Source organism: Poecilia reticulata, linkage group LG12 (assembly GCF_000633615.1).
Source record: "Poecilia reticulata strain Guanapo linkage group LG12, Guppy_female_1.0+MT, whole genome shotgun sequence".
Taxonomy (NCBI): Eukaryota; Metazoa; Chordata; class Actinopteri; order Cyprinodontiformes; family Poeciliidae; genus Poecilia; species Poecilia reticulata.
In genome coordinates this window covers 10,843,360-10,861,352 of record NC_024342.1, presented here as the reverse complement: position 1 = coordinate 10,861,352, position 17,993 = coordinate 10,843,360, and the positions used below count along the sequence as shown (strand labels likewise).

Sequence of the window (17,993 nt, the reverse complement as noted above, 5' to 3'; positions counted from 1 at the left end):
CTAATTTGTTTTCTTTTGCATTGCATGTTTTTTTTAATAATTGAAATTGTCCTTATGGCACATGTCCCCCTTTCTTTTCAGGGACCGAGTAGTAGGCCTGAAGCCATGTTTTTAAAATAAGAAATGTTTTAAGAAAATTGTTAATAAAATACTGTGTGCTGTTCAATCTGGGTTCCTGTGCATCTTGTTCATAACTTTTAAAAAAATCTCTCCCTGCTGGTCACACATGCAATAAAGCTACATGGATTATAACGAAATTGGATGATAAATAGTACTAGAAGGTATTTAATGCCCTTATGGCTACCGGGTGTAAACTGTTCTTTAGTCTGTTTGTTCTTGCTTTAATGCAGAGGTTCCCAAACTGTGGGGTGCGCCCCCTAGGGGGGGGCGCCATGCCATTGCAGGGGGACACGGGAAGCCGTCTGGATGGACCTGTGTTTAGACCTAGCATTTTAGTCACAGCTCACACAGCTTGATTTGCCTTTGGTAGTATCAGAAGCACATCTCTGCAGGTCTGACATGCTTAACCACCAGAGAGCAATAACGGAAACGCTTTCCAGGTCCATCACCAATAGTGCTATGGCTGACCTGGTTCACCCTGACAGTACAATGGCTGAACCCCATGAATAGTGAAATACAGTCCGAGACTGACGACTACAAGCTCCGCACATGTGGTTCTCACTCACGGTCCAAAATAAAAGACATAGACAGTGGGTAATTGTTTATTTCTAAACATTTTCACCTTCATACTAAGGATTTTAATTCCATCCGTCCATCCATTTTCTTTTCACCCTTGTCCCTTAGTGGGGTCGGGAGGGTTGCTGGTGCCTATCTCCAGCTAACATTCCGGGCGAGAGGCGGGGTCACCTTAGACAGGTTGCCAGTCTGTCGCAGGGCAGGATTTTAATTCACACTCAAAAATTCAGAGAAAAATTAATTTTATGTAAGCAAAATATGAACAGTCACAGAAGATATTTATTCTTCCCACAATGCATTGTGAGCCCTGTCTGTGCTTGTTTGTGAGACTACTCACTGCCTCTGTCTGGGACCCGTTGCTATGGCAATTAAGAGAGAGCACCTGGGCTGGCTCTCTCTGTCAGACAGGATGCTGGAGACAGAGTTTCTATACTTGTGAGACACCCAGCGTTGGTCTCAAGGACCCTGGTAAAAAAGCATAAGCTCTAGCAACATTTTGAAAACATTTTAATATTATATTTTCTATTATCTTCTAATCTAATATTATAACTAACTCGAGGGAAAAAGATAATACAAGCTAATATCACTTACCTGAGAGGATTATTGAGACTTTTATTTTGAAATTTTCATTAAGCTTCAATTGAAATTGCAACACTAATCCTGGATGTAACAGTGGTTTTGTTAAACCAGTTCTCTAATGGCCAAAAGAGCAATTATATTATGTAAAAATGTTCAAGGCTTTTATTTTGAAATTTTCAGTAAGCTTCATTTGAAATGGCCACACTAATCCCATGTGTAGTAGTGGTTGGGTTAAATCAGTTATATAATGCTCAAAACACAAGTAGTTCTGAATACCAGCTAAGTCCTCTGTTTGTTACATAAAATGTATTTAAAAATGTATTTATTTAAAAATATAATCTTTCATTACGTGTATGTTTATTAACTGAAATATTTTAAATATCAAATTTTTACTTAAAATGTGATTCATTTCTTCACTTGTTTAAGTGAAGTGCTTGAATCAAACATTTCATTAATGTTTACCACATTAAATTATTAAATGTGAGAAAACAGCCACTTCCAACTGTACACATAATGGTTTATGTTCCTCTTCAGGAACATAAAGTGTCTAGGTGCTGAGCTTTTCTCCTGGCGTTTCCTTCTCAGCCTCTCCAACTTGTTCCTCTTCTGTTGCCTCCGCTACTGTGTTTTAATTTTGTACCTTTCTGGGGTAAATAATGAAAACAGTCTCAGTAACTTGTCGATCCACCACGGTCTTGCTGTATTGCCTCTTTGACACCCATGTCGGTCTGATGTTGTGGCGTTTACCTTGCAGTGACCCATATTCAGCGCTGGAACCCAGTCTGGATTGAGCTCATCCATTTCATACATCGGTTTACCTTGAAGAGGACATATCAGAACACAAATCAGTATTAATGCTGTAAATTTGATAACACTAGAAAACTTAAATAGTTTACTTCACAATAATGGAATAACCTCAATGTCCACTGACAAAACTCAGACTACGCTACATAATATTAGCCCCACCTAAACAAGGTTGACCCACTAAAATTAATTCAACAGAAACTGAACATGAGTACACCCAGACAAAATCATAGCAAAAACTTATGATACAACTGGTGTTGTATCATAAGATTATGATACAACATCAGATGAAACAAAGCGAATTTACACACTCACCAGAATGGAAATGTCTGGAGGAAACTTGTAGGTATCTGGGGATGTTGGAGAAGGTGATATCAGGACGTCTCAACTGCTGATACAAGGACATTCGCTTTTTTTTCGCTAGCTCTGATAGCTTAGCCTCCTCGCATTGTTTCCAGGAAAATAGTGAAACAAAATTCCGTTTTCCATCTTTTTACCTTTTCGGTCATGTGATCGGACATTACATCCAATAACGCATCAAGTTCGTACCATAGCTATATTATTTTAAGTAACTTGGATTAAAAAAATTTTCTTTTTGTCGGCTATGTTTATGGACACCAAAGATGGTGCTGATATCCCTCCGTCTACAGCAGTGACATCACGTTCCAAACCTCTATAAAGAGACATTCTACAATAGGTGCCTGCCATGCCATGGAAGGCAGTGATTTCCATGTAATGAAAGTCACTGCCTTCCATGTGAAATGTCCTCTTCCCTATGTAATGCTAATGGCATGCCCCAACTAGAAAATTCCTGAAGAAATTTAACCGGGGCATGCCAAAGTGTGCCCGTCAATTTGGACCCGAAATTAGAATCAATGCTAAAGAAAGCTGCAATGTACTCAACAGCATGTGGAGAGTCTCAATCATGTTGAGTAGCATGGACTTAATAAGCAATTCACTATGTTGAAATTTGTGTATGAGTTAAAGTTAGCCAAAATGCTAATGTTAGCCTAAATGCTGGCAGTAGCATGTGAAGCATCAGTAGCATGTTGTTTTAATTTGTAATGCTCCTTTCAATAAACTAAACATGTCTAATTAATAAGCAAACTAGCTCATAGCTAAGTTTAGGAAAAAGGCTAATGTGCAGGGCAAATTGGGGGGCAGTGAAATGCTAATGTTTGCACTAATGTTAATGAACTGCCTTGCTGTGCAAGGCGGTTCACTATCCTGAGAATTAAAGATAATAGAGTAATATTATTGCACCGCCGTAGGTGGTGCACTAACCTGAGAGAATCATTGAGGCTTTTATTTTGAAATTTTCAGTAAGCTTCATTTGAAATGGCAACACTAATCCCATGTGTAACAGTGGTTTGTTTAAACCAGTTATCTAATGCCCAAAAGAGCAATTACATTATGTAAAAATTGTCAAGGCTTTTATTTTGAAATTTTCAGTAAGTTTCATTTGAAATGGCCACACTAATTCCATGTGTAATAGTGATTGGGTTAAATCAGTTATATAATGCTCAAAGCACAAGTAATTCTGAATACCAGCCAAGTCCTCCTCTAAAGTAACTGACAGTTCCACCATGTTGTAGTTCTGACATGCTGCTCAGGCCTCTCTTTTAACTGAGTCTTGGCCATAGATAGAACCACAATTATGGTGTGTTTGTAGTCCTAAGCAGCTCCTCTGCTCTGTGTTCTGTTTCTATAGTCATTAATCCTCTGCTAACTGCCATGTGTGTGACACATAGATGGAGAAAGACAGTTACTAACCTGAGGAAAAAAAAACATAAAAAAAGCTTAATATTATTGCACTGCCTATGGCGGTGCACTGACGTGAGAGGAATATGCAGGCTTTTACTTTGAAAGTTTCAGTAAGCTTCATTTTAATGGCCACACTAATCCAATGTGTAACAGTGGTTTGGTTAATCCAGCTATATAATGCCCAAAACAGCAAGTAGTTCTAAATGCCATCTCAGTCCTCCTCTGTAAGAATTGAGTGTTCCACCAGGTTTGTAGTTCTGACATTCTGCTTTGCTCTCTTTATTATTGTGTTCCGCCATTGTTAGAACTAGAGTCTTTGTAGTCCAAACCAGCAGCTCTGCCTTTCTCTGTATTATGTTGCTATAGTGATTAATCCTCAGTCAACTGCTGTGTGTGTGAGACAGAAAGGTGGAGAAAGATTTCTATCTTTATGAGACACCCAGTCAGTTTTAATGAAAAAAGTAGTCCGAACAACTGCTTCCCGTTCAGGATCCGTAAGGCCGATCCAAAAACCGTTTGAAGCGTATGTGAGGGCTATTTGTCCTCTCCAATAGTCCCGCAATTCATATCTGCAGCTCACTCACAGAAATAGCAGCGATGAGAGAAAAATGGTGTGCACTAAGCTGTGAAATTTTCAGAAAAGTCGGAAATTGAATGGATCAGAGCCTGGCACATGATTTCACTCTGAAGCACCTCGACAGAAAACCGTCTGCCATAGAGAAATTTTGAAAACATTTTACCGGAGCAGGCATGTGTATTAATGTCATGACCAACTTTTATATCAATTTAGCAATTTTTGCAGCCATGAGAGCAATTCCAAAATTATTTTCGGGTCAAAAATCCACTCCGTTTCTCACTCTAAAAAAGCGGCAGTTGGTGTCAGTTGCACTCTGCATTTCAGCAGTTGGAAATTTTGCTCGTTTTTCGCTTTTTACATCGCCGTCGTTACTCCAAATCCCAATAAAAATAATAGCTCCCTTCTCTGCATCGAGCCGCACGTTTTGATACCACTTGTGTGTGTGGGTGGGCACGCAACGGTACGAGCCGCACTAACGATGACGGAAGAAAAATCTACTAGAAAATTCCTGAAGAAATTTAATAGGGGCATGCTAAAGTGTGCCCGTCGGTTTTTAATCAACCGTTCTGATACTAAAAATTAGCATTAATGCTAAAGAAAGCTGCAATGTAGTCAAAATCCTGTGGAGAGTCAGAATCATGTTGAATAAGCTGTACTTGCACCATTCATTTGTGAAAATTAATTCATAAAGAGAAATTAGCCAAAATGCTAATGTTAGCATGATTGCTGTCAGTAGAATGTGGGGCATCATTAGCTTGTTGTCTGTCATTGATTCAGTCCCTTCAGTATACTAAACATGGCTAATAAGTAAGAAAATTGGCTAAAAGCTAATTTTAGGTGAAATGCTAAAGCTAATGCACTGGTTTGTGCAAGCCAGTGCCATAACTTGAGAGAAAATGCTAATAAAGGCTAATATTATTGCACTGCCTATGGCGGTGCACTAACTTGAGGAAACAAGATAATAAAAGCTCATATAATTGTACCGCACTTTCATTGACTTACTCCATTCAGTATGAAAATTAACTAATAGGTTATTTTATGTAAAAGGCTAATGCTAGTGCACTGCCTTGTGCAGTGCACTAGTCAAGGGCAGTGACTGACTTGCTTTGCAAGTCAGCAACTGTTCTCCCTATGCATTGCTATGGCATGCCCCAACTAGAAAATTCCTGAAAAAATTTAACCAGGGCATGCCAAAGTGTCCCGTCAGTTTAGAACCAGCATTCTGATGCTAAAAATTAGCATCAGAACAGCACAACTATGTCAAGTAATGACAGCCTTGTGTATAGTTAGTATATTGCTGCAGTTGTATGCAGAACAAAATAAAGAAATTTTGCTGACAATATTTTGGAGTTTAGGAATATTGTTTACTGTGGAAAAGTCTTGACCAAATACATTATTCACATATAACTTTTAATATCAAGATATCTTTTCTTTTTAGTTTATGTACAACTAAATGCATTAAAAATACACATTTAAAAACTAAATTTATCAAGTTATTTTAGGGTTGCAATCACAGAATGTAACTTCACTGTCTTTTATATGTTGCACTAATTGAATCTTTTGAGAAAATTGGTTTGCACAAATACAATCTAATTTTCTGGTTAGCTAGCAACTTTCCAGTTAGTTCACCAGACTGAACTTTTGGACAATGTCTTGATTCAGTCCAATCTTTCATTCTGTATCTCCTGTACTCCATTATTCTACAGTCATGGCCAAAAGTTTTGAGAATGACACAAATATTATATTTTCACATGATCTGCTGCCCTCTTGTTTTCATGTCATATGTTTTCCTCACATACAGAAATACAATTGCAATCATATTATGAGTAACAAAAGCTTTTATTGACAGAATGAGTTAATGCACCAAGTCAATATTTGCAGTGTTGGCCCCTCTTCTTCGGGACCTCTGCAATTCTCCCTGGCATGCTCTCAATCAACTTCTGGACCAAATCCTGACTGATATCAGTCCATTCTTGCATAATCAGTGCTTGCATTTTGTCAGAATTCCTAGGTTTTTGTTTGTCCACCCGTCTCTTGATGATTGACCACATGTTTTCAATGGGATGAAGATCTGGGGAGTTTCCAGGCCATGGACCCAAAATCTCTATGTTTTGTTCCCGGAGCCAGTTAGTTATCACCTTTGCTTTTTGGCAAGGTGCTCCAACATGCTGGAAAAGGCATTGTTCATCACCAAACTACTCTTGGACGGTTGGGAGAAGTTGCTCTTGAAGGACATTCTGGTACCATTCTTTTTTCATGGCTGTGTTTAGGCCAGACTGTGAGAGAGCCGACTCCCTTGGCTGAGAAGCAACCCCACACATGAATGGTTTCAGGATGCTTTACAGTTGGCATGAGACAAGACTGGTGGTAGCGCTCACCTCGTCTTCTCCAAACAAGCTGTTTTCCAGATATCCCAAACAATCGGAAAGGGGATTCATCAGAGAAAATGACTTTACCCCAGTCCTCAGCTGTCCACTCCCTGTACCTTTTGCAGAATATCAGTCTGTCCCTGATGTTTTTCCTGGAGAGAAGTGGCTTCTTTGCTGCCCTCCTTGAGACCAGGCCTTGCTCCAAGAGTCTCCGCCTCACAGTGCGTGCAAATGCACTCACACCTGCCTGCTGCCATTCCTGAGCAAGCTCTGCACTGCTGGTAGCCCGATCCATCCCGCAGCTGACACACTTTTAAGAGACGGTCCTGGCGCTTGCAGGTCTTTCTTGGGCGCCCTGGAGCCTTTTTGGCAACAATGGAACCTCTCTCCTTGAAGTTCTTGATGATGCGATAGATTGTTGACTGAGGTGCAATCTTTCTAGCTCCAATACTCTTCTCTGTTGGGCCATTTTTGTGCAGTGCAATGATGACTGCTTGTGTTTGTTTAGAGATAACCATGGTTCACAGAAGAGAAACAATGATGCCAAGCACCAGCCTCTTTTTAAAGTGTCCAGTGGTGTCATTCTTACTTAATCATGACAGATTGATCTCCAGCCCTGTCCTCATAAACACCCACACCTGTGTTAATGGAGCAATCACTGAAACGATGTTAGCTGGTCCTTTTAAGGCAGGGCTGCAATGAAGTTGAAATGTGTTTTGGGGGATAAAGTTCATTTTCTAGGCAAATATTGACTTTGCAATTAATTGCTGTTAAGCAATTAATAATTGCAACTCTTTATAACATTCTGGAGAATATGAAAATTGCCATTATAAAAACTGAAGCAGTAGACCTTGTAAATATTAACATTTGAATCATTCTCAAAACTTTTGGCCATGACTACTACATTCACTCTGTGAATGCTTTGCTTGCTGGTCTTCTTCATGCTTTGAATGCAGTATCTGGTTTCCCTTACTTTAATCCGCCCAACTTGCACCTGATTGATATGTTAGCTTTTTAATGCCCGCCTTGTGAGGCGGTGCTGCACGATCTCCTTCATGGTTGTTTTAGACACCAGTAGCCAGCTCATGCAGATTCTACTAGATGACCGTCCTAAAAGTCCATACCTTGAAAATATAAATACATGCAATTCCATAATTCTTTGATCCAGCAGTGATAGAAGTTTGGTAATAATGCAAATCTTTCATCACATTTGCCCCACATTCCCTCCTATTTCAGAAATTGTGGTTTCTTAATTTCAGTGTTTATGTTACTGGGTAAGAAATAGAGTTCAAAAGGATTTAGAAGGAAAATAGCTGATAGTTGTATTTACTGAGAGAAAGGCTATGACTAGTTATCAGGACAGAATGAGATCTGTAAAACTGATGGGTCCATATGATCCAAGGAGAGAACCGGTCAGCTACTCCAACAATTTATCACTCTGTAGCAGAGGAGCATCACAACATAAGATGTATTTTTCATCCTTATATCAGTGATTTGAAACTATTTTAAATGTTTGATTCCATGTGGTAGACCACAAAGTTGTGCTTGAATGTAAAAGTCAATTATTTTCTTCATTAATAGAAATGTGTAAAGTGTTTATGACTAGGATTAACCGAGCTGAGGGAAAACAAAGAAAGAGAAATAAATATTCATCGATACAGAACCAAATCAGCAATTATGAATTTTTGAAACCTTCAAGAATCTCGCGTTGTGGAAGATATTTAAGAAAATAATACTGAATTCGCACTCATGAATTTTTTATTAGGTGGTTATCTCTAAAATATGTTTACTTTTTATTTTGAACACCAGAGATCTCACCTCTTTCCCACAATTTTTCACTTAGTTCCACTACTGCAGTGGATTTTATAGTCAATGTTAAAAGCCAGCAAAGAGTCTGAATCGATGGGGGAAATTTACGTCAACATGGAACCTGTTGGACAAACTGCATCTAATCACACAGATAAGAATAAAGTTACAGATAAATCTAGTATGTATTGCATTACATTTTGCTAAGGTTCAGGTTTTTGTTAAGGTTTGAGCAGCTCCAAAGAGAAGCTCTGCCTTGGTGTGGCTTTGGGAATCCTGAATGTTTTACTTTTGGCTGAACTCATCGCCCTCAGTGTGCACAGGGAGTCTTGTTCTAGTCATCTTAAAGATGTAAAATGAGTACATTTTATGTTTCTGTTGTAAAAAAAAAATCATTGTCTGCTTCTGAAATCAAACTGATCAAATGGCAAGGGTTTTAAAAAGGATAAACTTGAGTACTCAAAGTGTTGCAGAGAGGTGAAATATTGCACTGTTAGATGAGCTTGATTCATTTTCAGCCATAGTTGCATTTGTAGCCATTTAGGGTAGCATGTTTTTAAATACCTCTTTTTCAAACTATTTACCCAACAATTTATTGTTTAGTGTTACCTCACTATAAATTCTACAAGTATAACCAAAATTATGAAACTATTTTATAAGTCTTAAGTAAAAACATGAAAAAAATGTTTTTTGTTGCAAACATGTTTGTTGATATATTTTTCTAACTCATGACATGACACCAGCTTCTTCTGACATCTGTAACATTCTGACTGAGCAAAATAATAATAAGTTTCCCTTCACGAATGCTAACTTCAAAGAAATGACTGCACGAGCTGAAGAGCCTTTAAGGTTGGCCAAAACTTTTAAAAAATGTGGATCTCATTAAAAGGACTTTTTCCCTTCTGAATTGTATAGTATAACTAATAACTTTTCTTTTGGGTCTAAACAAATATATTATAAATGAATAACTTTTAATTTATTAAGTAAGCTATCATTTTCATATGCTAAAAACAACAATGTAAAAGAAAACTTAGTTTTTCTTTTTTCTTACAGGGAAATTGTGTCCTACAGAACGAACAAACATCAGCTGTTCCTGTTTATTCAGGGGCTGCAGAAGAAGACAGGAGCAGATCCAGTAGTGATTGTTGATTAAGATTTGTTTACACTGTGATACTATTCACCAACAATAATGTAGCTTATTAGCATGGTGTTACATAAAACCCTAAAGATAAAATGTACACCTCCAACTGTTGTGACTTATAAAGCAACAATTTTACCGGTCGTGGTCCCTGTTGTTCTTTCTTCTTAAAACTTTAACATAATAAAAAGCTGGGGAATGATTTTGTGTGGAGCAGTGGTCCCCAAACTACGGCCTGCGGGCCGAATCCGGTCCGCCTCCACATTTGGTCCAGCCGCCTGAACAATACCAGAGAGCATTCAGATTGTTTGTCATACACCGTATTTTCCGGACTATAAGCCTCTTATATGTGGATTTTTCTTCAACCACCAGCGGGCTCTTTAGCAGGAAGTGAATCATTGGAAGTCAAAATTGGAAATAAAAGAAGAAAGTGCCCACTAAAACGGAATTAGGTTTTAATAGGGAATTGAAATTTGAGAATGTTGTTGATCAGTTAAATAGCATTGAGGGGAAAAATAAGATTTTTCTGGGGTTTTTTTTACATAATACTGGGATTATTATGAGAATTTGAGGTATATATATTAGGATACAGTAGATCGCAGTAGTGCAACAATAATGGACACAAGCCGCCGTTGAAATCTAAAGAAGAAGAAGAAATTTTTTTTTTAGATTTTTAACAAAACGTTTATTTACAATAATTTGACAATATACTTTTACATAATCAGGTCAATGAAAACTAAATAAAAACAATAAATATTTACATCAGCAGCTTGTTAAAATTTAGTTCTCTCTGATTTGAAACAGTGCACAATACATTATTAAAACCCCACAACTGTAAAAAACTATTTAAATCCCCGGTGACTCTGTGGAAGCAAAACTCTTGCACTTCCACAGAGCCACGGCATCAAGTTGAGGTCCAGCCTGCACTTTGTCCCGTCTAGTTAGATAAATTGCCATTTTGGCCTCTGCGATTAAATAGTTTAAAATGCGGGATTTAAAACTGGTGGCTTGATGCACACCGTAGATAAAAACAGAATTGGTAAAAACCATGCCAAAAAGGCTAAAAATTCTCATTAAAATTTTTTTAAAACTAATCAACCGTACACAATCTATAAAAATATGAAGAACACTCTCGCACAAACTGCAAAAACGACACTCATTTGAAACCCCAGGACTGATGACCGATAAAACCGAGTTTGTAGCGATGGCTCCATGAAGGATTCTCCACTGAAGGTCACCAGTCCTTTTCTTTATGGGAGGCTTGTACAAAGTCCTCCACTTTGGTTTTTGTCCTCCGAGTTTGTCGCTCCACACACTGATGGGCCTTTTTTGGAGAGCTCTCTTGTTTAATATCTTTACACAAGATTTGTACAGGACTTTCGGACTAGTTTTGCATAAGTCCATTTTTGACTCTGTAATGTCCAGCAGGGGGCCACTGTCTTCTTCAAAATCAGGCTTCAGGAACACGTCCGGGAACGGGTCAGTCTGGTCAGGCAGGCACTTTTCTTTTATGTATAGCTGTAGGAGCCGCCTCTCCCCAGCTGTCAGCCGCTCTTTCACCCATTCCAGGAAGCGTCGCACTAATCTGGCGGACCGGACCCCAAGCAGCAAGCCAACCTCCTGGACGTTAGAGAGGTCCGGTCCACCCACCCGCACCAGACGCTGCAGGGTCACCGTCCCGGACCTGGATAACGCTCCAGCAAGGCCCGGCATGCTGCTGTCCTGGACGTCCAGTCTCGCTCCACACACCAACGGTTCTTCTAAAAGCCAATGCAGAGAATTATGCGTTTCTGCCCTTTGCCATTTAAAAAGAGCACAGGATTTAAAAACACCCTGATAAAACTGAGGCAACCCTTTTAACTTTAAAAGACTAAAATCAGTTAATAACAGAGCAGCATCCAGCCCCAGAAAACTAACACATCTGACACAGCTGGCCACATCCCTCAACACAGGAGATCCTGTCAAGTATTTCTGTAGAAACTGTAAACAAAAAGTTGCTGTTCTACTGGCCAGTTGGACAAGGCCCTGGCCCCCCTCCTCTCTTGGTAAAAACAACACAGACTGTGGCACCCAGTGCAGACCGTTCCATAAAAAATTGACCATCTCCGACTGTATTTTGACTAATAAACCAGATGGTGGCTCTAAAACAGTTTGTGCCACAGCTGCGATGCCACCAGGTTGTTTAAAACCAGCACTCTGCCCCGATAAGACATCTGGGAGTGAAACCACTTCCACTTTGACAGCTTATTTTTTATTTTTTGCTCGACGTTTTCCCAGTTTTTATTTACAATATCCTTACTGCCTAAAAACACACTAAGCTACTTAAAACCATCTCTTTTCCAAATAAGACCTTGAGGGAGAACCGGGAGCCCAGCAGACCACTCACCGACGGCCAGGGCTTCGCTCTTTCCCCAGTTCATCCTCGCAGCAGACAGTACAGAGAACCTTTCTGTAATCTTGGTTAAAACACTGACATCCTGCTGATCTTTTATAAAAACAACAACATCGTCAGCGTAGGCAGATAAGACCATATTGTTACTAAAACCAGGTAAAACCAGACCATAAACGCTCGAGCGTACTTTCTGGAGGAGGGGTTCCAGGGAGAGTGCGTAGAGCATCCCAGAGAGCGCGCAGCCCTGTCGAATGCCTCTACACACCCTAAAAGGAGCACACAGGCTACCGTTGATCTTCAGCACACTCTCAATGTCACTGTACAGAACCTGGATCTTGGCAATGAGACCCTCACAGAACCCAAACCCCCTCATGGTTTTCCAGAGGAAGCCGTGTTCAACGCGGTCAAATGCCTTTTCTTGATCTAATGAAATCAAGCCAGTTTTTAAACCCAATGAACCGGAGACCTCCAAAACGTCTCAAATCAGGTAGATGTTATACCATGGACCTGCTGGGGACGCAATAGGTCTGATCCCAGTGGATGACCTGCTACATAGCTTTAGTGGATTCACTAAGTTGTTCTAATTCCACAATATTCATCTCCAGATCTCTGATAGATCTGGTAATGTCACGGGTGACATTGAGAGTGTGCTGTTGACTCAGCAGTTTTATTTGTACTTTTCCATAGTCCCACCACTGGTAAAATCAGACATTCTCTGTCTAAAACCAGTCCAAAAATAACTTAAAACCTCCTTAAAACCCTGATCATAAGTTAAGGCCGAGTTAAAATGCCAGTAAGCGCTTCTAGGTAAAATGTTTCTGATAAAAACACTACCTAAAAGCAACGAGTGATCTGTAAAAGCTACTGGTAAAATCTGGCATGTTTTAAACACATTAAAATTGTGTTTAAAACAATAAAAACGATCAAAACAGGCTAAAGAGGTGCTATTTTCCTTAATGTGGGACCATGTATACTGCCTGGAGCCTGCATGCATCCTCCTCCTCCATCCATCCACCAGGCCATTAGATGAGACCAGCTGCCGCAGAGCATGTTGAGCTGCTGGATGCGGCTCTGCGTGATTACSGTCTAAAAMCTCGTTTTCAGTGCAATTAAAATCCCCACCTATAAAAACAAAGTCCTCAGACCCACAATCACCCCACCGCTCCATAATTTTTTCATAAAAACGCTTTTTCTCTGCATTGGTGATAGGAGCATAAATATTAATAAAAACTATACTAAAATGATCAAACTTTGTCTTGACTAAAAGACACCTCCCCTGAATAACATGTTCAATTTATGTTGAGTTTGGGGTGAACGTTCTGGAAAAGAGGAAGCCCACCCCTGCACTCTGGGAGGTGCCGTGACTTAAAATGGCCTGCCCCCTCCACTCTCTGACCCAGTCTGTCTCTATTGCGTTTCTTGTAAATATATGACATCAATTTTCTTGTGGTTCAACATTTGATAAATTAAAGCTCGTTTTCCTGCCTCCCTTGCCCCATTAAGATTTAAAGATGCTATTTTAAAGGAATCCATATTGGCTAAGAAGCTAAAGAGAAAATACAAGAAGACTATAAAAGATGTTAAAAACTATTGTGCATCATTTAACTCAAAAGTTGTTTTCTAACTTGAGTCAATTTTTTCTTTAGTCTAAAAATTTCTGGATCTGTCAAACCTGAAAGTTCTTTGTTCCTAATGTAATATCATGCTGCAAAACATTTTTAAATTAAGAAAAATGCTTTCAAGTTTTACTCCTCTCACCCCTTTATTATCCTCTAAATATGTTTTAAAAGTTTCTACAGGGTATCTAGGTTGTTTGCCGCTACTTTGAGATACAGAAACCTCGCTGATATCGGAAACCCAGCTCTCAGCGTCGCTACTGTCCGACAGCTCTTTCGTCTCTGCAGCCAGCTTGCTGGCCTGTTTACTGGCCTGCATAGCAGCCACCGCACTCTTCTTTTTGCTTTGCCTCTTTAACGGGGCTGAAGCCTCCAGTTCCATTGCCTCTTCTGCTTTACCTGTCTCTCCTGCCACTTCAGCTCCAAAAATCAACTCCGCACTGTTCTGTCCATCCACCCGCCCCTCTCCTTTCTCTCCCTGATCTCCACGCCCTAAATGCTCCTCATCACTCCTCACCTCCACCTGCTGCTCTCCCTGCACACCATCCCTCTCTACCACTTCACTTTCACCCTCACCACCATTATTCACCCCATCACCACCACCATTCATCACATCACCACACAGCACTGTGCTCTCATCCTTTCCCACACCTACATTCATTTCCACACTTTTCTCACTTTCCTCTACCGACACCTCAACAGTACAATCCGCCTGCTCCTCTGCAGAGGAGTTCCTCCGCCGCAGCCGCCGCGGGATCCTCCGCTGCTCCAGCCTCACCAGGTGGGCTTCCCACCTGCTCAGCAGCAGCGGGCTGCTTGCTTTGCACTCGGCGGGGCCGGCCCAGCCCTGTCGGGACACATTTTTACAATGTGCCCCTCCTGGCCGCAGCCAAAACATTTCATGCTAGCAGATGTTGCGAAAAGCACATAGTCAAAGTCATATAATCTAACATGAAACCGCAAGTTTAGCTCCTCGTCACATCGATTTAATATCATGAACAGTTGTCTCCTATGGGAGACAACATGTTTTAATAGTGGCGATTTACACCCAGATCGTCCTTTCTTAACGGGTGACACCACCTTGCCATGCCGAGACAACTCTTTGATCAGAAACTCGTCGCTAATGAACGGCGGTACATTTGAAAGTGTTACCTTAGTTGAAGGTAACGTTAGTCACCTGTAAAAACAAGCCGTTTACAGAGACGCCTACCTCCACCAGCTGTTGAGCTTGCTCGACCTTCTCGACAAACAAAACTACAGCTCCATTCATTCAGGCCGCAGACCTTATGGACCCATGTCCGATTACCTCTCCCACCACCAAACAAACTTCCTCCACGCTACACGGAGAACCGGCGCCCACGTTGACGCCGTTCTTCCGCGTTAGCGGAGAAAGCCCCACTACCAACCACCATGGCGTCGTCAGACGCCGGCCAGCCAGGCACGCCTGACGGCCACACCCAAAACCAAACAAAAACCCCTAAAAACATGACAAAACTAACAAAAAAATCACAATTAAACAATTAACATAAACACCAAGTGAAAAAACGGTAAGAAAAAAGTCAAAGATATAGAAATACAATTGCTCTCTCTTTCGCTCTTCTTCCGCTCTCCACTCACCCTCCTCTCTTCTTCTTCTTCTTTTTGGTTTTATGGCGGTTGGCAAACAACTTTAAGGTGCATTACCGCCACCTTCCAGGTTGGAGTTTGGATCAGAAGCTTATATCCTTCTCATAAGACCCGTCCTTCTAAGAAAACTAAAAATAATATCAAAAACTATATCCCCTAATGATCTCTGAAATAACTCTCTAATATTCAAATTATTTTTATTTTTTTTTAATTCTCTTCATAGAATCTCTCTTTCCCGTACATATTTATTGCATTCTAAGAAAATGTGCTGTACTGTTTCTAATTCACCACACTGACAACAACCTGTGCTATGTTTGTTAATTAACTTAAGGGTATTATTTAGTCCTGTGTGTCCAAACCTAATTCTAGAAATAACATCTTCTTCATTTTTTCTTCTGTTATCTTTCCTACATTCTCCAACTTTTTTTTGGATATTATAGTAAAATCTTCCTTTTTCCTCTCTGTCCCACTGTTCTTGCCATTCTCTCTTGACGTATTCCTTTATAATATTTTTAATCTCTTTTTTACTTCTCTTAATATTCCAATCAACAGTTTCCTTTCTTGCGGCACTCTTAGCAAAGCTATCTGCTAACTCGTTTCYTACTACGCCAATGTGGGCAGGAATCCAAACTAATTTGACCTGCGTGCCCTGGTTTTTGATCCTGGAGATTAAGTTAATTATATCCAATATAATATCTTGCCTTGACTCTGAATTTGCCATTTGGATACTCATTAATGCACTACTGGAGTCTGAACAAATTAAACATTCTCTTTTTTTTATTTCCTCAATCCATTCTAATGCCATTAATATTACCATGAGTTCACCTGTATACACTGCCAGTTTATTATTTATTCTTTTATTCTTCATAAAGTTTAAATCTGGAATAATAAATGATATACCAACTTGATTATTTACCATTTTTGAGGCATCTGTGTATATTTGAATATAACCTACATATTTTTTTTTTAATATAATTTTCCACTTCATTCTTTTCCAATTTTCTTCCCCTTTCCAGCAGTTTTAAATCTATTTCAGCCTGATCGCAAGCCCATAATGGAATGACAGGAGTAACAACCACTGGACTAATTAAGTATTTATCAATTCCTATATTATTTACTTTATCTAAAATTATCCATCCAAAACTATTCATTTGCTTTTTTTCTTTTTCTTGACAAGATTGTAATGTTATACATGGAGGGTGGCTCTCATTATGTCCTCTAATATTTGCCCAATATGTTATGGCTAATTGATCTCTCCTAAGCTCTAGTAGCATCTCACCCATCTCAACCTGTAGAGCTGAAATTGGAGTTGTTTTCATCGCTCCGCAGCAAAGTCTTAGCGCCTGGTATTGTATTTTATCTATTTTGTTCAGTAGACTACCGGAAGCTGAGTTATATAGAATACATCCGTAATCAAAAATAGAACGAATTAGTCCGATGTAWATTGTCTTTAATGCTTTCCTGTCTGCTCCCCATTCTCTGCCTCTTAGGCATCTCATGATATTTAGTATTCTTTTACTTTTTTCCACTATTTTATCTATATGCGTTTTCCATGTTAGTTTTTTGTCAAACCATATGCCCAAATATTTAATTTGTTCTTTCCTTTCTATAATATTCCCTTATAATTTAAGGTCCACATTAGTGTTCACCTTCCTTCTTGTGAAAACAACATACTTAGATTTAAATGTTGAGAACCTAAATCCCCATTCTAAAGCCCAGGCTTCTACCCTATTTAGGGCTTCCTGCACTTTCCTGTTCATAAATTCGGTGTTTTTCCCTCTTTTCCAAATGATGCCATCATCAGCAAATAGTGAGACACCAAAATATTTATCTATGTTACTAAAGATATCATTAATCATTATACTGAATAACATAGGACTTATAATGCTGCCTTGAGGAGTATCATTTTCGACTACATATTTAGAACTTATTTCTCCGCCTATTTTAACTCTCATATTTCTTTCGGTTAAGAAATTTTCAATCCATCTATATATTTTCCCTCTTACGCCTATTTGTTTTAATTTAATCAGCAGTCCTTCTTTCCATAGCATGTCATAAGCYTTTTCCACATCTAAAAAGACTGCTATCACATTCTCTTTGTTGATCTGGGCCGTCTGGTTTCATGTTCCAGACACACTGCTGGATCAGTTGTGCTTCTGCCTTTCCTAAAGCCAAATTGGTAAGCTTTTATCTTCTCCTTTGATTCAACGAAATAGATTAGCCTGTTATTTACCATTTTTTCCATAACTTTACCCAGACACGACGTTAGGGCTATTGGTCTATAACTTTCAGCTAAACTTGGATCTTTTCCAGGTTTACAAATAAGGATTATAATAGCTTCTTTCCATTTATCGGGCAATATACCTTCCTTCCAACCTTTATTATAAAATTTTAGAATTATTTCTTTACTCACATCACTAAGTTTATTTAACATGTTGTATGTAATTTGATCATTACCAGGCATTGATTTATTAGAATGCCTCAGAGCTCTATTTAATTCAAACAAGGAAAATTCCATATTAATAAAATCCTCATACTCTTCATCATTATGAATTAACTCAATATTTCGCTCTTTAGTTGTTTCACATCCTAGCCTCTCTTTAGTATTTAAATTCTCTGTACTATG

At 39.3% G+C, this 17,993-nt stretch overlaps 1 protein-coding gene across 4 annotated transcripts in view; it reads right to left on the bottom strand.

The window, feature by feature from the left end:
- Window positions 1-17,993, bottom strand: part of LOC103473513 (multiple epidermal growth factor-like domains protein 10) — a 148,212-nt gene that overhangs the window by 71,067 nt on the left and 59,152 nt on the right. The window lies entirely within an intron of this gene.